Raw genomic sequence first — 7,019 nt, 5'->3', positions numbered from 1 at the left:
TATTTTGTCACATTCATATCTCCGAAGTGTCCGTAGGCATTGGAACTGTGACCTCTGAGAGCAAACAGTCATGTTTGAAAGAATAACTTTCTACAGAAGAAGAAGGGACTCTTTGCTTTTTATTGGGTTCATACTCTAAACTCTTAACTTTTATAAAATCAAGTCCTCCAATAAAGTGAGTGATCCTAGGCTGGGGTTGGCTACAGCATGAAAGACAAGATACTTCAGATCATTTCTAGTCCTAATGGAGCGCTCACTGTCTAATGACAACACTTACAATACTCCACTATAAGGAGACTATTTGTTTATTCAGTGAGTAACAGAATACATGTACCAGCGTTACGTATTTAAAATACAAAATATGAGTAACTGTATTCTGTTACAATTACCGCTTAAATAGGTGATATTCAGAATACAGTAACTTTGTTGAAATACATGGATTACACGGTGGCTAGGCCCTCTCTATTTTTGGTAATTTTCAGAAACCCAAACAAAACAAGCAATAAGAGGCTCTAATGTTAGCGTCCTGTTAGCGTCCTGGTGGTAGTCAGAGGGCCCGGTGGCGCCAGTGTCCGGCAGCCTCGCCTCTGTCAGTGCGCCCCAGGGCAGCTGTGGCTACAATGTAGCTGCCATCACCAGTGTGTGAATGGGTGAATGACTGAATGTAGTGTGAAGCGCTTTGGGGTCCTTAGGGACTAGAAAAGCGCTATATAAATGCAGGCCATTTACCATTTAATGTTGGTGGTGTCAGTTACACAGTGGACCCGGAGCCAGCACAACAGCTCCAGCAGTGCACGGGCAGGAATGCATTTCCTACTTGGAAATTCCAACACCACTTCACATTTAAAGAACAACAGGATGAAATCTGAGCACGCAATGCAAACTCTGTTTGTCAGCAACCAAGCTGCTCTCAGCGTCAAAAGACTCACACCTAAAGACACATCTGGAAGTAAGTTCTTTTTAAAAGCTAATGTTAGCCTCCTGCAGCTAGCTTATTTTAGTTGTGGTAGCTACCTGGGTTATGTGCCACTGCAGTATCTTCAATGTACTATTGCTGTGTGATTTATTACTATTACTGAAGGCTACTCACCACCAAGCTAAAACGGTTAGCTGGTGTTAGTGGAGGCTAGTTCATAGACTGCAGACTGTTAGCCTTGATGGATAGCATTAACAACCTGCAAGCTGCAAATATAATCATGTGCAGTTCTGAAAGCAGTCCATGAGCTAACCTCAGCTAACGCCAGCTAACAGTGTTAGCTTGGTAGTGAGTAACCTTCAGTAATTGTAATAAATCACACAGCATCAGAACATTCATGTAGTTGTAAAAAACATGACAGTAAATCAAGTAAGACAAAGTATTCAGAATACATTGAAATTGCTACTTACCACTGCAGGATTTTAACCCAGTGTTTATAACTGTAACCTTAATGTCACGCGTCCAAAGTCAAAACCTTACTTTTCCCTATTTCACCTTTGAGTGCTTTGTGTTATGTAGTGACAAACACCAGCATGGTTTTTATGTTGGTCTTGTTTAAAATAAGACCAGTTAGCTTAAGTTCAGCCTTTGCATACTGTTTGTATCTGATTAGTTTTGATCCAGAACTTCCTCATAATAAGTGTCCATACCAAATTTTGAACTACAGATGTGTTTAGAGAAACACGCCTATCTCATCCTAATAAACAGATCTCTAATAAATCTTACAGAGAGCAGGGAGAGTATGTTTTAAGTTCTGTAACAATCATTTTTGGATAAAAGCATCTGCTAGCATTGTTCTTTACAGGCGCAGATGTCAGGTCTTTGTCAACACACCTTCTTTTGAAGCACCCTCTGATGCCTGTAAGGCCTGTGTTCCACTGCACAGTGATATAGAACAGCCTCAGTGCACGCAACATCTACATGTTTGAAAATATTTTCACTTCTATGTATTTTGGGTCACTTTATGCAATCTCCACCCATCAAGTTGTTAATATTTGTGCCAAAACCTTCTTCAACCATAATAATGCGATGCATAATGACAAACAGTACGTCTGACCTCTGTTGCTCTCTGACCTTTACTCGTTTCCAGGGTAATGGTGCTTTTAAGTGACTGGGAAATAGCAGGACTTGAAGATTAGCTGCTGCTTGGAGTGCAAGATGAACATCCATAAAAATGTACATTTAAGTTACAACTGCTGCTAAAAGTGTGACTTACAGTACAGACCCCAAACTAAAGTAAGAATGAGTTTAAAACCTACAAAAACATGAAACCAAAGAAGAAGAAAAAGAAAAGGTTGAGTATTTGTGACAGTTGGTTGCCAGATTTGTCTCTATGTGAAAAGACATAATGTACTTATGTTTTTAAACCTTGTCTTCGTGGACTTAGAAGCATCATAAAGTGACCTGTTTATCTCAGCTTTATGGAAATCAATGTGATGTAGACAGAAAGACGCCCCGCAGCATACAGGCCATAACAGAGACGATCAGCACAGCCAATGTGACACGAGAGCGTTACCCAGCGCCTCTGCTCACTTCAGACCTACAGTTGCATTCAGATTAGCATAGATGTCCATTTAGCACTCAGCACTCTGCGGTCTGTGCTGCGTGGAGAGATGTAAACATAAATGACACGCTGCCCTCAGAGGAAAAAGAGACGCACGCAAAAACAACGAGAGAGAAGAAGAAGAGGTGAAGTCCATCCTAGCTGGAGCGACACCCCCTCCTCCCCCTCCCGTGCCAAGAGACAGGCCCAAAACAAGGAGAGGCAGCTGTGGGGAAGAGGGAGGTGTGTGTGTGTGCTGAATGCTCTCTGACAGCTGTGATGTCCACAGTTTTGCCGGGCCATTTAGTGACGCCCCCTCGCATTAGCAGCAGGGTGCGAGGAGCATGAGATGATGGACTCTAACATGTTTTGTTGCGTTGCTCTTTTGTCCCCTCCTGAATACGGCGGTGTGGGTCGTGTGTTCGTGGCTGTGCTGCGATTTAAGGTTCAAGCTGCACAAAACAAACTGAGAAATCAGAGGACAGTGTTTGGGATTGGAGCTGGTGCAGTGTACTCAGTCAGGGAGATGAAGAATCGTCTGTGTCGTGTTACTGTTTGCTCATTTATTTGGGTGCACTTCCTTCTGGTCCCCCCAGACCCCCGTTACCGCCACCACTCCGTCCGTCTAGGAGACAGTCCATGTATTAATATGAGAACCCACCATCATATCAACACACAGTCTGCTGAGCCAAAAGCAGTAAAGCAAAATATCCTGTAAGTGAAAGTTTCTGTAACGGAGCTTTGTGCAAATCAGCATTCTTCCAAATGTCATTATAACCATTTTATCACATTACCATTAAAGATGTGAAAAACCAACCATCAGCTTTGTTCCAGGGCAGCTTGTGTGCACTACAGTGAGCAACAGACACACAGAGATGGACTGCTCTCATTGCCCTTATGTCTTTATTTTCCAGTGGTGACAGCAGCTCCACGTCTGTGCAGGTGCAGTAAAGTCAGTCAGTGCATCACCAGTGAAATCTGATCCGTCTGTTTTCTCCTTTTAGACACAGTCTGCTGTAGCTGGTTTCTGGTCGCAAACAGTTTCTCTGAATGTACGTAATTAATGAGGGTTTGTCGAAGGTTAAGACATTCAAACACCTTCATCCGTCACCGACTCTTCCCTGCATCCTGTCTCCTGCACTCGCCTCATCTTCTCATTCCAGGATCCACACTTTGATTTTCATGTCTGCGTCTAAAAGCAGCGTGTTAAGCATTTGGCTGGGGCATGTTGCAGGCTGTATTTAGAGCAGCCGAGCGGACTGGGCCCCCCCCCTTTGTTTTGAGCTTGATGAGGAGGAAACCCTGCTAGGCTGCGACGAGTTCTCATCACACACCCTGCATCTCTGCCAAGCTGCCGAGCCCCGCGCAGAGCCGGGTTGGAGGCGGGCTGCTGATTGATAGGATAAGAAGATGCCTCAGCGGAGAGGGAGAGATCTCTATCCGCTGCTAAACTGTGCCTCTGTGTCGCTGCTCAGCTTGGAACGGAGACGACTTCTCAGAGGACGGAAGCGGCTCGGCTCGCTGCGTCAGGACGGGGTCAGAGATGTGCCCACATTTACTTTGCACCCATAAATGTACACGCGCCCCACCGACGTTTCATCTGTGCCTTAAACTGTGTTTGACACATGTTTGATTTCAGGGACAGAGTAGCTGACAGCCCCATGTGTGAGACTAGCCTTTGTTTTCTCTGCCTTTACTGTAGAGTCGCTGCTAACGAGACGAAACTGCAGTAATGCAACAGTGTGTGTTGTTTCTAATATCAGTACAAACACATTATTCAAGTTTTGGGACAAAACAACAATTTCATGGGTTGTTTTTTATTTTATTTCATTTATTTTTTGTGTGTACAAATGTCTTAATTCCATGTAAAAAACATGTTTCTTATCACTAATAAGCCGACTATTTTAAAAATCATGTCTGTGCAGATTTATCATCATCCGCACATCTTTAATACGTGTTGAACTCTGTCCTACTTTACAGAGTAAACAAGTTTAAAGCTGCGGTTTTGTTAAGGCATTAATTCGTTTTTTATTATGATTCACATGATATGCATCAAGTAAATGAGGATAAAATAGAATTTTTAAGGTAGCAGCTACTTGAACATGCCGTACTTAAATGTGAGTTAGCACTGTTATGAAAATGCTCTTTACAAACCGTAGCTGAGCAATTTTATAAGACTTAGAAAATGTCAGTGTTCACAGTGTGAGGGGGGTTTGTGTGAAACACGCGTGTGCCTCGCACACAGCACCGCAGCTTCAGTCCCAAGCCTACTGCTAACATCATGGCACCAAAACCACACAAACTTCTGTCGCAGCAGAAATGCTCATCATGCTTTAGGTAACACGCGTTTTCCTCAAAGTCAACGTTGATCAGACGTCTGTGAGGGAGGCCAGCACGTCTCTGAACATTATATTCTGGGGCACCATGACAGAGACGATGAATCCCATTATTGTACAGAGCACATTAACACCAGAATGAAACTGATTCCTGGTGAATGACAATAATTATAATTACCATGCATTTCTGTGTACGATTCATAAAAACACTGCTTTGTGAGGATTTTAGTAACATGCACGAGTGGGACAAACGTAAAGCATCAGTCGGGTCCACACACGATCCAGGCGTCACGAAAAGTTGTGAAAACTAAAGCAGGTACATCCACAGTCATTGTCAGACTGCTGGTGGGTTTTTCCCTCCCTCCCTCTACAACATTCTGCATCAACAAAGCAATTTGTTTCCCCGGAGTGTGCTAATTTCTAGATTTCACAGTGCCAGGTGTTACGACTGCCAGTCATTACATGAAAATCAGCAAAACCTTAACCACGGTGCTTATCCCCGGCGCCAAACGCGCCCGGATGAATTCTCTTTGATTTTGGGGTGAGGATGGGGGAGAGACAGGAAAGGAGGTTAAGTTCCAAAGTGCATCTTTTATTTAAAAAAAGAAGAAGCTCTGCTGATTTTTCACTGTCTGGTAAAACAAAACGTCTCCTGTTGAAACTGTGGCCGGCGTCCCAGGTTTGACCTCCAGCTTCAGGACAAAATCCCCCGAAGTGCTGCAGAGGAAATACATTTAACGATATAGATTTCTCAGATGGAGCTCCATTTTTTGTCAAGTAATATGCAAACAAACGCACGCGTCTTTGGAAACAGGCCGATTACATGCAATGTAAATATTGTATTTTCCTCAGAAGTGATGCTGTGAATATTTAATGGAACGAGCTCCTTTTTAATTCACTGCTATTGTGTGATTTATTTGTGGATGGCTGCGAAATAAAATGTGCATTCGGGATGTGTCGAGTTATTTTTAGAGCGGTTAATACGCAGCATTAATTATGCACATATATGTAGCACTAATTAAATCGATCAGCGGCAGACACACAACGCAGTTTGTGTGTCGAAACTGAGCTTTGTGTTTTTTTTACATTTTATCAACGTGCTGCCGTGTTTTTAAATTATGCTTTCATTTGACACAGAAAACGACAGAACGACATCGGTTTTTAATGATATGACAATTATTCTATTGATTTCTATTTTTCTGTTGTTTTCATTGTTTTCATTTAATTCTCTCATGATTAACATACAAGAAGCTCGAGCGTCACAAACACGTGAATTTATTTTAAGGAAACCCGCATGAAATAAATTATTTAAGGCTGCTGGGATTGTGTGTGTGTGTGTGTGTGTGTGTGTGTGTGTGTGTGTGTGTGTGTGTGTGTTAAAACTGCTCAAATAAATAAAAATAAATAGCAGACTTCTGTGTTGCCCTCTTTACAGCAATGTAAATTTTGCCAGCCCTCTCACACACACACACACACGCACGCACGCACGCACACACGAGTTCACACTGATGTGTGACGCGTCCGACAGTTTGATAGGAATCACTTGGAGAATAACATGTATTATGATAAATGCACCAATGAAAGCAGTCTTCCATGCGCAGGTAGAGTTTGATGAATATGCTCCTAAGCAGCCAACATCTGCTGTTACCTTTGCTTCCTATTGTGCATATTTCATTAATTTTTAAATGTATAATTAATCCGTGCTAATGAAAATCCATTCTCATCTTAAACAGCAATTACACTCTCCAAAAAACAAGTTTTTATTTCTTTTTAGTAAAACTTTCCTGTGTTGTGCGTCTCTGCTGTGAGGTGTCTTTAAAGTTGCTTTTATCAATTCAACTTTTTGTTATCATTATTAACAGAAAACTGTTACATTTTAACTGGTTTTCATTCGCTAATGCTTTCAGTCAGGAGCATAACTGTGAGCGTGAAGAGGAATACAGCTTTCTCTGTTCATTGTCGTATCATGTGTAGCTGAGGTGAGGATGACGAGGAAGAGGAGATGAAGGTGGGGGAGGGCAGCACGACATCCTTCCTGTCAGAGTCTTCTTCGCCGCATCAGCTGTCTCCCCTCCAGTGGCCACGCCTTCCAACGCCGCCAAGCCACAGGCACCGTCGGGTAGCCGAGCCACGCAGGAAACAGGAAATGGTGAGGCGCAGAGAG

This window comes from Diplotaxodon limnothrissa, linkage group LG19 (assembly GCF_057381915.1).
Source record: "Diplotaxodon limnothrissa isolate DT_005_m linkage group LG19, D_limnothrissa_male_GT1.1, whole genome shotgun sequence".
Classification (NCBI taxonomy): domain Eukaryota; kingdom Metazoa; phylum Chordata; class Actinopteri; order Cichliformes; family Cichlidae; genus Diplotaxodon; species Diplotaxodon limnothrissa.
This window is presented reverse-complemented; position numbering follows the sequence as displayed.